The sequence below is a fragment of the Dunckerocampus dactyliophorus genome, chromosome 4, assembly GCF_027744805.1.
Source record: "Dunckerocampus dactyliophorus isolate RoL2022-P2 chromosome 4, RoL_Ddac_1.1, whole genome shotgun sequence".
NCBI lineage: Eukaryota > Metazoa > Chordata > Actinopteri > Syngnathiformes > Syngnathidae > Dunckerocampus > Dunckerocampus dactyliophorus.
In genome coordinates, this window is record NC_072822.1 from 32578851 (window position 1) to 32592562 (window position 13712).

Here is a 13712-nt window from a genome sequence, read left to right on the forward strand (position 1 = left end):
GGAATGTCCAGACTGGACTTTTCCCGGAAAATCATACAACAGACCCTGAAATTCAAACCGGAAGATTTAAATTGCATTTTGACACTGCCTTTTCACAAAGGTTTTGATGTAAGTTTTCAGTCTGCTGCAACTCTGAGAGATTTTTGGCAAAGGTATGAGGATGCTAAACCCCAGTTGTCTGTGTTCAATGTGGAAAAACTGACTGACAATGCTGCTAAAACTGTTATTGTTCGAATGTTTAATGAGACAGTGACCGCAGACGACATTTGTTTTTGGCTGGGAAGATATTGCACGGTTAAAGGCCAGGCTATGAAGGTGAGAGACGAAGACGGCATCTGGAATTGTGCCTGGAGGGTCCCCATCCAACAATGGCAGGACCCTCAGGGCTTCCAGGGCCTGAAACATCTCCCATCGATGATAGTTCTGGGAGAAAACCGAGGCTACATACACTACCAGGGTCAGCCCAAGCTCTGCCGCAAGTGTGGTGAGCACGGGCACCTGGCAGAGGCATGTCAGCAGACTGTGTGTCGGAAATGTAGAGAAATTGGTCACACTTTTAACCAATGTACCAACGGCAGAAGGTGCAACCTCTGTGGAGATTCAAATCATCTCTTCAGAGACTGCCCAAAATCATTTGCCAACAAGCTGAAGGCTGGAAAAGGAAAACAAAATTAGGAAACAGGAGAAAATGTGATGACCCAAAAAGCCTTTGAAACCGTTGAAAATTCAAATCTCCCGCCAAAAGCTGTGATTGGAGGAGAAGAAGCAGGTGAGGCTGGAGAGAGGGCGGAGCCTATACAAGCCCATGAAACCATGACTCAAAGTGGCCTGTTGCAATTGGAAACAACAACTGAAATAAATCAAACAATAGAATACTTTTATCAAGAACTCTATGCAACTAAAAATACAAAGCCTGAAGCTATTTCAGAAGTTTTAGGTTCTATTGAAAAAAACAGTGAGCAAAAATGTGCTTTTCAAACAGGATTTTACTCACAGAGAGTTAATAAAAGCATCGAGGCTTTTAAGAAGGGGAAGTCCCCAGGGGAGAATGGACTTCCCTTGGAATTTTTTTGAACTTTTTGGGATATTTTAGAACCAGAGTTACTCGCTGTTTTTAAGGAATTTGAACAAAGTAGCGGACTACCTGACAGTATTAGAGTAGGGATAGTGACACTCCTTTATAAGACAAAAGACAAGACCGATCTTAAAAATTGGAGACCTATTACCCTTTTAAACTGTGACTGCAAAATTTTTAGTAAACTTTTTGCGACACGTATGTCCATGTTTTTAGATGACTTGATTGACCCGGATCAAACCTGTGCCATCCCAGGGAGGAAGATCATAGACAGCCTCCTGCTGATTCGTGACACCATCTGTCTTGCGAGAGACAGAAACATTCCTAAATTTAGACTTTGAGAAAGCCTTTCATCGGGTCTCGCACCAGTACCTTTTTAGGGTACTGCAAAAAATGGGTTTTCCAGAAAGATTCATAGCGTGGGTGGGACTGCTGTACCGGGATATTACCAGCAAATTTGTGGTTAACGGGAATCTGACAAAAGCAGTCAAAATTAACTGCGGTGTCCGTCAGGGATGCCCGTTATCTGCCCTCCTGTATGTTTTATGTATAGAACCTCTGGCACAGATTTTGAGAAGGGACAGATGGATTAAAGGGGCAACTATTCCAGCGGGATTCGTACCAAAATGTATTTTATATATGGACGATTTTAACATTTTATGCACGGACATTTTATCTGTTAAAAGAGCACTGGACCTGACTGACTTTTATGGACGGGCCTCTGGGTCAAAACTCAATAGAGAAAAGACCTAAGCCCAGTTTTATGGACCCTGGACCGAATCGGAAAAGACAGGACTTCCCCTGACTGTGACACAGACTGACCAAAAAATACTGGGAATTAAATTTGGAAAGGACGGGGGAGGTGAAACAAATTGGGGCGACATGGTAGGGAAAGTTAGGCAAAGACTGGGGTTTTGGGGACTGAGACAGCTGACCCTGGAAGGAAAGGTTTTAATCATAAAAGCTGTGATTTTACCTTTGCTTTTATCGATCAGCTCTGTTTTTACACCCAAAAGAAGCGTGCTTTTAGACCTGGACCGAGTGATTTTTTACTTCCTTTGGGGCTCCAAGTGGGAAAGAGTGAGGAGAGAGGTAATGAAGAAACCAAAAGGAAGAGGAAAAGGAGTGCCAGACCTCCAAATGTTCCTTGGAGCGAGATACACGTCCCTACACCTGATGAGTGCGATGAGCCCATCCAGTAATCCCAAGACCAAAGCGCTGGCACGATACTGGATGGGCTCCTACTTAAGACGGCTCAAACTGATCCCAATAGATCTAACTGTACCTGTTTCTTTTAATTTACCACCAGCATATGCTTTTATAAGGACCTTTTTAAGACATTTTGATCTGGAAAAAGAAACTTTTGACGTTTTAAAAAATCATTGCTCTGTCGTTTCTGTTGTGCAGGAGCGGGATCCGTTGAGTCCAGTGCGCGGGCTCGCACTCGGCGAGCCCACAGATGTTTGGCGCAACGTCAACCACCCGGCTCTCCCAAACAGACTTCGGGACCTGGCATGGATGGTGGCCCACTAGGTCCTCCCAGTCAGGTCCGTTATGCACTCACGAGGAATGGCAGCGCACTCAACTTGCCCCCGACCGGGTTGTGGCGCCCCTGAGACGGTGAGGCATCTCCTCTGGGAGTGCAGTGCTGCCAGAGACCTGTGGGCGACAGCCGGCGACCTAAATTTCCCGGACTTGCCAGCAAGGGAGGTCCTAAACGCACAGCTCGTGCTCTATGGGGCGAGCCACCAGAAGTTAAACTGCAACGAGTTTGAAAAGCAGTGACTCGCCCTCGCCGCCATCAAAGACGCCATCTGGATCTCCCGCAACTTGCTGGTAAGGAGGCACAGACAGACCCCTCCCCCCCCCGTGGCTCTGATCCGAATGGCTGCAGCGACTCTGACAGCTGCAAGCGGCGGGCCAAGGACACAGTCACAAAGAAGAGTTGTCTGTGCCCACCCGGAGGTGGCACCCGGAGCTTCACAGCAAAGGTCTCGGCAGCGACGGCCTGAAGGAGGGAGGAATGAAGAAGGATGAGGACCTCCGGACATCCTGGCAGCGTCCTGGAGAATTGCTGTCTGGGAGAGTGGGGCGAACCCACTATTGATAAGGACTCACTGCGCTCCTGTGCAACAGACGACATTGAAGCTTCTTATGACTTTTTAAAATGGACTGTAGAAATTTTACACATTTTACTGCCTGCAACACTTTTAATTTTACAGAATTTTTACAGATTTTATTTTTACTTAAATTATTGGTGTTGTAAATAATTGAATTTTAAAAGGCAGCTTTAAAAAATATTGAAATGTGGTGAATTTTTGTAACAGTGACAATAAACATGTTCAAAAGAAAAAAAAAAAATCTAGTCTGACTGTCGTGTGTCCCACCTCGTCTTTGAGGAAGCCTGCTCGGATGAGAGGCGAAACGTCTTCTCAGACAACCTGAACAGTCCAGTTGCGATCAATTGAATGCCCTGGGAATACATTAGAATAAGATTTTCATTGCATGGTATAACTGCTGTTTTACCAGATGAATGAGAATATTCACAGGCTTATTTATAAAGAGAATATTTTCGGACTTGGGAGCGTAGAAAACCTGTTTCTGAATAAGATTTTAAACATGATCAGAGCCCTGTAGACATGAAATAATACCATAAATACATATAGTCACCTTTGCACTCGTATTACCTAATATAACAATGCGTGTGTGTATGTATGTATGTATATATATATATATATATATATATATATAATATATTCTGTTTAAGGGGTGTTGTTTTTTTGGCTAATAACTGATATGCTGATATTGTCCAACTCTCAATTTCTGATTCCGATATCAACTGTTGGAGATGAAATTCTCCACAACCTACCAAAGGTCAAAGGATCACTTTAGAAAATTAATTAAGCCAATTTCACTTCCCCCCCTTAACCGCCGCCTCCTCTCTAAAGGAAGACAAACAGGTCCTGATTGATGGTCCCCTGCCTTTTTATAATTGTTTTGCTCAGACCATTGGCGCCAGTCTCTCCAAAGATAACTTTCTGCCGGATTCTTTGACAAAGTTGTGTGATAGTCGCTGAGTTGTTGACACTTATGTAGCATAAACACATACTTTTCCCTAGTCTCCAAGGCTTCCTGACTTGTTTGTGTCGTTATCTGGCTGCTGGTCCCGGCTGGCCTTCACTATGTGTGAGCACTCACTTATTTCTGTTTTACCTATTACTTTGCTGTGTGATGTTTTTTTTTAGCTCTTTCTTTAATGACACCGTAAGAATGGCATGTGGAATTGATAACCCCCCGCGATTTCTACGAAGCTGGTAAGCTTGACGTGAACTCCATTGTTACTCTACTAACTATAGCGATACTTCGTCAGTGCAGTGTCAGAGTGGCGCAGTGTTAACTATATGATTCAGCAATATTGTGACGTTGTGGCTAAAATCTCTATATCGGTTTTCATGTAAGGAAAAAAACAATACTGATGTTGGCTGATGTCACATTTTTATGCAAGTATTGGGCTAATAATTATTATTAATCGGACAACCCTAATATATAAATCAGGAAAAAATAAACATTTTAAGACATAAACGTAGTGCTTTTATGTGCTGGAATAAATGTGTGGAGGAAAGGACGTGACGTTGGGGATTTACTGTAGAATTGAGTTGTCGCTTGACCACAATGTTGGCTGCCTCGGATTGGCTCTAACCTGGAGACAGTAGGGGTTTAAAGTGACCAATCCGAAAAAAGGGGTGTTGGGGCCCTTATTTTCAATGCCCGCCCCCGAGTGCCAAATCTCAGCAACTCCGAGCACGTAGAAAGCTCAGTTTGCGATCACGTGCGTAGGGAATGGCGATATGTGAGGAGGAAGACACCTCGAGCGAGGATTGAGTGAACGCGCGCGCACCGGGAGCGGCATTGAGCGGCTAATTCAGACACTGTGAGCGTGGGGAGAGTGGTCTTTATGCACTCTGAAAATGTTTTTACGCGCGCCACTTTGGGCACTAATGTGATCCACATCACTGACTTTCATCAACCTTCGGATCTTAATGACTCCTTCAACCATTTTATAACCAAGGTTCCGCTGTACCCACAAATAGTAGCCTTCGGTCAAACAAACAATTAATTAAAGAAGCCTTGAGGACTGGGTGGAAAAAGCAAACAAGGCAATAAATGTACATTGGCCCGGTCTTACAGCAGTGTAGCGAGTCGTAACTTTTATGAGAAGTACACTATTAATATTACGAGACAAGTCATAACTTAAAAGGTTATATTATGAGTTTGTAAGTTTGCGAAAATAAAGTCATATAATATATTGGAATTCGTTATATTACGTTGCAATTTCAAGTCATAGGATCATTACATAGATAATTTGCCTAGAGGAAATGTGATTAATAATCTTCAAGTACATATTCTGATAAAATGCTGCAGGACAACCAGTGGACGTATAGCAAGGGAGCAAATAAAAGGCAGCTATAAAAGTACGAGCTGCAACAAATTGATCTCGTCGCCTTGCAGAATCCTACAAGTCGAAGAGGTATGTACACATGGAAGATGTAGTTTGTATTCAATTGGGTTGTCTTTTCATGATAATTATCTAATTGCTTTGTTGTGGAGGACTTTGCTAAAACTACTTTTTTTGAAGCGCTTGGCCGCCTCGCTCTAAAATGCTGCTAGTTTTAGTACAGGTGTTACGATGTTCTCCGGTTACAACATACTCCCACTGAGGAATAATTCACTCAGTACGTTTACATGCAGTCAATATTCAGGTTAAGGTCAATATTCAGGTTTCTGAAACACTCGGAATAACCCATTTACATGCGTGACATGAAAAGAACAACAAAAAAAAATGCACGGACATCAACTCGATGCATGGAAAACGTTGTGACGCTATTGCGGTAATTTCTACTGTCAATATAAGACATAATGTTCCTGTCTTTCACCACATTAGCGAGGTGTGGGGTTTTGCGTGTCACTATGTTTCCAAGTAGTTCCTGCCAAAAACAGAAGGTTCCTTTCGAATAGAACATCTGCAGGACACAGGATTGATCAAGATATCCCATAAGCAACAGATTACTTCAGACATGGCGCTGTGTGTTCAGGAAGTAAACATTGCCCTGGTTTTTGCTCTCTTTGGCACAGTTGTGGCAATTTAAAAAATTTTGTGCAACGGGAGTCAACATTTTCTTAACCAAATTATTCTGCATGGGAGATTAATGAGGAAGAGGGCAAGACTTTTAGCTATGGAAGTTACTAAGTTGTTGGAACTTGCTGCAACGTCTGTTCCGAGGAGCTTGTGGGTGTGAACGTAGCCTAAAAGAACTGGAGTCATTCAACACCTTCACGGCTCTTTTAAGTGAAGTTGAGTCCTTTACTTGCAATGGTTTTGGTAAACGTTTAGTCTTCCCGCACTAATCGCGCTTTGAATATCGCTCCCTCATTATATCGCGTTTCTTCAAAAAATAATTAATAAATGATTGCTGTTTTGTGGTTGACTAGGGCCTATTACAGTATTAGTCAAAAAATATTAATAGGCAAGTTATGTTAGTCACTTGGCATCACTATGAGACATGGCATGAGACACACTTTCATACTGCATGGAGACTGGCTATTGAGCTAGCAGACCTGTGCCAACATGCCTTTGCTGAGCTTGAGTGGTAAAAAAGGTTCTCTGTCATGCTCTGCTGTGACACGGGTTTGATGGTCTCGCTAATTGTGTTACCTTTGCTCGTTCGTTGCGCCTTTTACAGATTTTTTGTCTCCGGTGACTCCCATCTTGGGCGGAGCTGCGGGGCGTGCCACAGCTGCTCTTCATCAGAGTAATCAATTTAAGATCACCTGTTGCGACTGCATGGCACTCTGCTATTCCTCATGGTGGAGATGCCAAGCCACGCTTATATTCCTCACATAATTCTGTTATGCTAGTTTGCTGTTGGCCTACCGGTCGTGGGCAATGTGACGTAAATAAAGAATATTATCAGTGTAAAAGTGACTTATTTCATTTCTACAGAGCCCAAATAATGTTAAAACCCATATTTAGAAAGTCAACATTAATATTATTGAATGATTATTATTATTGAATCTTACTTGACTGAAATTCACTTACAGTTTCTGTTTTTTCCTGAATCCAAGGCCTGTTTGGTTGCCACCTCTGGTGTGCTCGTTGATGCTAGATGCTATTTAGTTAGATGCATCCATTTTGCTGAGGTGGTGAGCAGACCTTGTTTTCTTCTTGAAATGTAGAATGCAGTGGTTGTGCATCTACTTATGCCTGCTCATTTCTTCAGATGCTTCGTGCAGGTGGCCTCCATTTTCTTTTTGTATGTAATTGGGAAGGTGTAGATAGTAAATTCCCAAGTCATCGAAAAATGTCCAAGAAGCAAAAGAAAAATAACCAGCCATGGATGACAAAAGGACCAGAAATTCCTGTAAGAAGAAAAACATTACACATTATATAGGAAATGTATCATTCGACAAACTAAGGACGCAGAAAAATATATAAGTCATATAAAAATAAGTTGACAACTATCTTGAGAGTGTGTAAGAAAGAATATTATAGTCAATTATTAGACAAGAATAAAATAACATGACAGTAGCTTGGGCATTGTAAACAGTATCATAAGGAACAGTACTAAGAAAGCGGACTGCCCTCATTATTTTATGGTTGGAAACACCAATAATGATATGAATGAGGTAGTTGAAAAGTTTAATTGTGGACAGTGGAGGAAAGGAATGAAAATAGACGGGAATCCTCATTCCATGTTCCTCAATGACGTAACAAAAAAGGAAATCACTGATATTGTCAATAATTGCAAAACAAAAACATAACTGATTGTAAGGAATCAAAATGGAAACAATAAAAAGGGTTATTAACGAGATCGTAGAACCGCTGACGTACATTAGTAATTTATCATTCTAGACAGGTAAATTTCTGAAAAAAAAAAAAAAAAAACAGCTTAAGTAGTTCCAATTTTCAAAAATGGCAACAAATATCAATTTACAAACTACGATCAGTTTCCTTATTACCTAAATTTTCTAAAATAAATCGAGAAGCTTTTCAATAATGGGTTGGACAAATGTATTAATAAGAATGAATTACTCGCGGATAGCCTATATGGATACAGAGCTAACGTTTCAACCTCCATTGCACTGATCGAAATTACTGAGGAAATTACCAACAAAAGTGTGCAGCTGCAGTATTTATGGCTCTGACAAAAGATTTCGATACAATTAATCGCAATTATAAAATTAGAAAGGTACGGAATCAAAGAGTTTTGAATTGGGTCAAAAGCAGGGATGTGCGAGTACACAACTATCTGGATTTGTTTCTGTATCTGTTTGTCATGTTCTGTGTGCTGCTTTGGTGCCCTCTTCCTGTGGTTTGTTGCAGTACATCTCCTGAGCCTGCCGTGAGCCTAATTACCCACACCTGCAGCCAATTACCGGTGACCTTCTCAGCAGTCAGACTCCTCTCCAGTGCCAGATTGTTGCCAGCTAGTGATGGGTAGATGAGGCATCACGTATCGTTTCGACGCAGTGACACACTGTATTGACACTGTTGCTGAATACTGACACCTGGTGGACTTAAAAAAATCCCTGCAGGAAACATAGTTCACAGACTCAGCTGACACTGATTTGATGACCTATTGTATCCAATACCGTCATTTACGTATTTGCATTCACATTATCTTGTTCCATATATGTAATTTACTTAAAAATTCACTTTGATATTTGAGACACAGTTGATAAATTAAGTGAACATCTGTCATAATGTCAACACCTCAGTGAAAGTGCTTTGAATGACAATGACAATGGACTCATTGTTTAAAGATTTTTATTAAAAAAAGAGTTTCTCCAGTGTTTTGTAATTCAGTCTATTTCGTTTCTTTGACGCAAGTTCTCCTGCTTTGGAGGATCTGCGTTCGCAAGGCACAGAAGATGCTGGTGTGCATAGAAACTGGTTCGCTAATAAAAACAAATGAGGGAAAGTGGACTGCATACTCTTCCAATAATGAAGTGGGTAAAATGAGGAGATCGATATAAATACCTTATTTTCCGGCAGAAGGTCAATGAAGGCGTCAATAACTCGATGCTCGTTTTGCGCCTCCATCCTATTGACAGATGTGCTTCCTTATGAACACAGTTTGGCGCGCGACTGCCGTGTCGACACAGTTCCGGGATTGGTCACGTGACTATTTTAAAGTGGTACGCGCACCGACACGGGGTTTGCCCTGTGGGCTCGGCGCACTCATCGGCGCATCTGTGTCGCTGGACCCATCACTATTGCCAGCTATCCGCTAGTTCTAGCGCTTGTCCCCGTGTATAGATACTCTCTGGTCCTTGTTTTTCTTGCCTAGTTCTGTATATTTCTTGCCTGCTACCACCTTTTGCGGTCAGTGTTCTTCTGTTGTCTCTTTTTTGTCCCTGCTTGGTTTTCAGCAGCGTTTTTAGTTGTTTCTCTGCCACCCTTTTTGTGCAGCTATTTCTGTTCTGTTTTTCCCCCCTGTTAGTTTCCCGTGTTAACAGCGTTCTGAGTATTTTTCTGTTTTTCCCCGTGACTAGCTAATACTGTTCACCCATATTTATGATCTGTATCGTAGCGTACACTGAGTGGGGGCGGGGCATAAACCATAAGTGGGCGTGGTTTAACCAGAAACGTGTGGTGCTTAAATCAGTACATTAGTACATTATCAAGACTGAAACTGACATGGATTGATCCGAAGTTGCTATATTTATTCTTTATTATTCAGCTATGTGTGTAGTGTGTATGTGTGTACGTGATCTGTAAGACATTATTTCATCATTTTCTAATCTGTGTGAAATTGGTGATTCATGCAAACATTCAGTGATGGCAAACAGAAATAATCTGTCAGCCTTGGTCACTATATTTTTCTCGAAAGTGCGGCGTTCAGTACTACGAGCAAAGTTTTCTAACTGACGTTATATCACTAGCCAAATTAGAAGCGGGGGGGGGGGGGGACAAGCAGTGACTGATGCAACGCGAGCCGTTTACAGCTCTGTCTTGTAAAATGCGTTACGAAAGTTACGAAACAAATTTACCAAGTAACTTTAGATACAAATCGAAACAAAGGTGAGCTGAGGAAAACCTAAAATAACCTGTCTGAAGTTGAGGCAGTGACCAAGGCGACATGAGCCGCTTTCAACTCTGTCTTGATAACTGCACTGCATATGTTACGAAATGAGTTAACCAACTAACTTTGACTATCATACAAACCGAAATAGTGGAGAGCTGAGGAAAACCGAGTACTAATTCGAGCAACATGAGCTGAAGTCAAGCCACTGTCTGTCTGTGAAAGAGTGAGGCACCGCTCCCCTCCAGCTGCAGCAAGTCTGTCCAGGGAGGGGCGTTCGAGCATGAAGAGCGACTACATATGTCGTTACCCAATGAGGATTTTCGGATAATGATGAGCTGTACTTGTTTCATGCTAATACTCGGCAAAAATGCATTATCAGTAAAGGATACTTGTCTAAAACGAGTATCTGGCTCAGCCCTAACTTTCACACACCGGGGATGTGGTCCTAAAGATGTTGGGGAAAAAAAAGCATATGGCACTGTTGCCCTGCCTTTACCGGTAGGAAGGCAGCGTCAACATCTGAAAAATCATCTAACAGGACAACATCACTTGACCACTCTGAAGAAGACTGCAGGTAAGCAGTTGAAACTGTTAAACACGAAAAAGTAGCTAACTCTGGTCTAAAAAAAAAAAGAGAACTGTTTAGAAAATAAATACTCATTTTAGTGATTATTTTAACTTCTGTTTGCTAAAACAGATACTGCTTAGACAATATAGACAATTAAAAAACAGAAACATCCCATTTCTGACTCCACTCAGCAAAACATTCATGTGGAAAAAAACCCAAAATATGCTGATATTTTAGTTTCATATTAACAAATATAGATTTAAACAGATGCACTTTGGAAAATGTTATTTTACATGTCCTTTTGAAGTGTAAATGTCATTCATCACCTTCATTTGCATGGAGGAAAGTACACATTGTGAGGAAAAAGGGTGGATGTGTCTTCCAAAAACATCCTTGGAATTGGAAAACAGTCTTACACTTTTATGAGCCATGAAGAGCCATGAAGAGTTGCGTTCAAAGACACCAAGTAATTTAAGCTGAATTCACATGTTTTGAGTATAGATGTATTTTCTGGGATTTCCAAGCATACTTAAATGCACCAAATTGTAGTTCTGCAGTAAAACTTACATTAGTGAATGATACGAATATCCACTTATTATTTTTCTTTCTGTTTATTTTTCTGCACATGTACACGCATAATGAAGATATTATTGTGATTTTCGGAGTGTCTGTGAATGCATCTCTCTGTGGTCTCGTGACAATGAAGAAGTGTTGTTCCAAGAAGGACTAGAGACATGTTGGGAGTTGGAGACACCTATTGGCAGGGTAAACAACTAGCAGAACAGGAACCAAGAACATTGCAAAACTGTTAATTTTATGGCAAAGTTGGTGAGAGCACTTTAACTGGAAAAGTACAACATTTTGTACTATTTGTGACAAGCCTAAATTTTATTTTAATGCCTGGCATCTGGTAAGGATGCCTCCCAGATGCCTCCCTGGGGGGGTGCTCAAGGCCTGTCCAACCGGCATAGGAAAGCCTCGGGATCCGCCAGGAGGATCTGGACGAAGTGGCCGGGGAGAGGAAAATCTGGGCCTCCCTGCTTAGGCTGCTGCCCCCGTGACCCGACCTCGGATAAGCGGTAGAGGATGGATGGATGGATGGATGGCCTGTTATAGAGTGATACAAGTCCATGGGAAATGAAAAGTTCAATAATATATTTTTTAATACAAAATAACACAATTAACAAATTAGCAAATTAAATATTTTTATTATCGAAATCTGTCCTGTGTAAACAGTAGAAATTCATTTTTTTTTAAATCTATTTCAGTTGGTGATCTACTGCACAGAAATGTTCCACATTTGAAACCAGGTCAGCTGATTGGGCAACCAACAGCTTGATGTAAGAAAACCCATTGTCATAAACACTGTCTGAAATCTTTTTGGCTTGCCTTGCAAGATAAATTCACTCGTTTTTAGATTTATAAACTATAGAAAGATCTAGCCTCATAAAAGCACATTTTATTTCAATTTATGAATATAAATATGAATATATAAAGAGCATTTGGCTTTATTCTAACCTTGTAGTAAGAACATTTTACTTCAATCTAGAACTCTGATTAAAAACAACTGGCTTAAACGTAGACCTATTTTTTTATTTGAGGACTCATTATATTCTTAAAAATCACAAGACAAATAATCTAATTATAAGAATTCTAGCTCAGCAAATTTTGTTAACCCTATTGCCAGAATTTTTGGGATTGTTTCAACTATGGCTCCAACTTTTTGCAGAGTAATTATTTTGTTGTGCAGGACGTTGCTCTCTGCGGATTAAACAGCAAATCAATCAAACAAATCAAGATGAAAAAGAAGACGTTTTATGACAGGTGTTACGAAATTCCGTGTTACATTTTGCAGTTACAACCCACTCCCATAAATAATTAATCCTGTACAAAAAGAAAAATAGAACTAATTAGGTACGCCCAGCAGAATAATATGTAGCCTCACATCGCTACAGTGAGGAGCGACTTTCATTCATTGTGTTAAAGCAAAGTGTTTGTTGCGTCCCAAATACAGAGGCAGGCATATAAAGACACACACGTACATTTGAAATCCAAATTGGTTGCTGTGCTGACTGACACAACAGTGACCGCCACAGTAGGGTGTGTAATCTAGGTGATGACAGCTGTGGTGAATAACAACCTTCAGTTGGAAGTTAATTTCTTGCAATGCCACCTTTTCATTCACGAGTCACACAGCATTCTTCAGTGTTCAACTCGCCAAATGTGAATCAATCCATTCCAGTGTAGTCTTGGAATTACAACTAAAATGTGAAAGAAAATAATGTGCTTTCTTTTCCCTGTCTGGCCCAGTAGTGTGGGTGTGCATGTCTTCTGATGACTGCGATCGTTTTGCAGAGTTTCTGACCACAGCAATTACTGCTGCCAAAGGGACCTGTGCAATGCCAACTAAATATAAAAGAGCAGAGGCGGACCTCTGCGGACTCCATTGTGAAGAGAGGCTCAGCTGTCAACTGATCCCCACCTGGAAATGAGTTGGCCGGGGCGGACGGTAGACAGACCTGGCAGGTCCAAACGTATCGTGAGGGTGTGCTTGGAACGTTTGGCAGAGGCCCCTGCTCGTCATTTATTCAATTCCAAAAGGGCCATATTGTGAGCCTCCATTGCTGAGTTGATTGAAGCTGTGGCTGGAAGGTTGTGAGTTGTGCCCGTTGTTACGTCAAACCCAGAGTATGGATAGCTTGTGGGACTTGTGACACACGACTTTGGCCATGGTGTGGAGGAGTTTGGTGAGGCCATGCAGCATGATTTTCTGTTGGCTTTTAAAAGGTTCTGACAAACCGTCTGAACCCTCAGAAAGAGGAAGCAGGAGCCTGGCTCGCATTGCCGGCAGCAGTAAGTCAAGCCTGTTCCCGGTAAATGTTATTATTGAGGTCTGTACAATATTTATGTACAGAATTTGTAGCCAAGGTGTTGAGGGTGTCCAGTTTGGGGGCCAGGATCTTATCTCTGCGGTTTTCTGATG

General features: G+C 41.5%; 1 long non-coding RNA gene across 1 annotated transcript; it reads right to left on the reverse strand.

The window, feature by feature from the left end:
- Positions 1-3393: 3393 nt before the first annotated feature.
- On the reverse strand, positions 3394-9211 carry LOC129180512 (uncharacterized). Its single transcript, XR_008570162.1, has 3 exons — positions 9114-9211; positions 7173-7492; positions 3394-3548 (listed from the first exon to the last, which is right to left on the reverse strand). It is a non-coding gene; the product is annotated as an uncharacterized LOC129180512 (long non-coding RNA).
- Positions 9212-13712: the final 4501 nt, after the last annotated feature.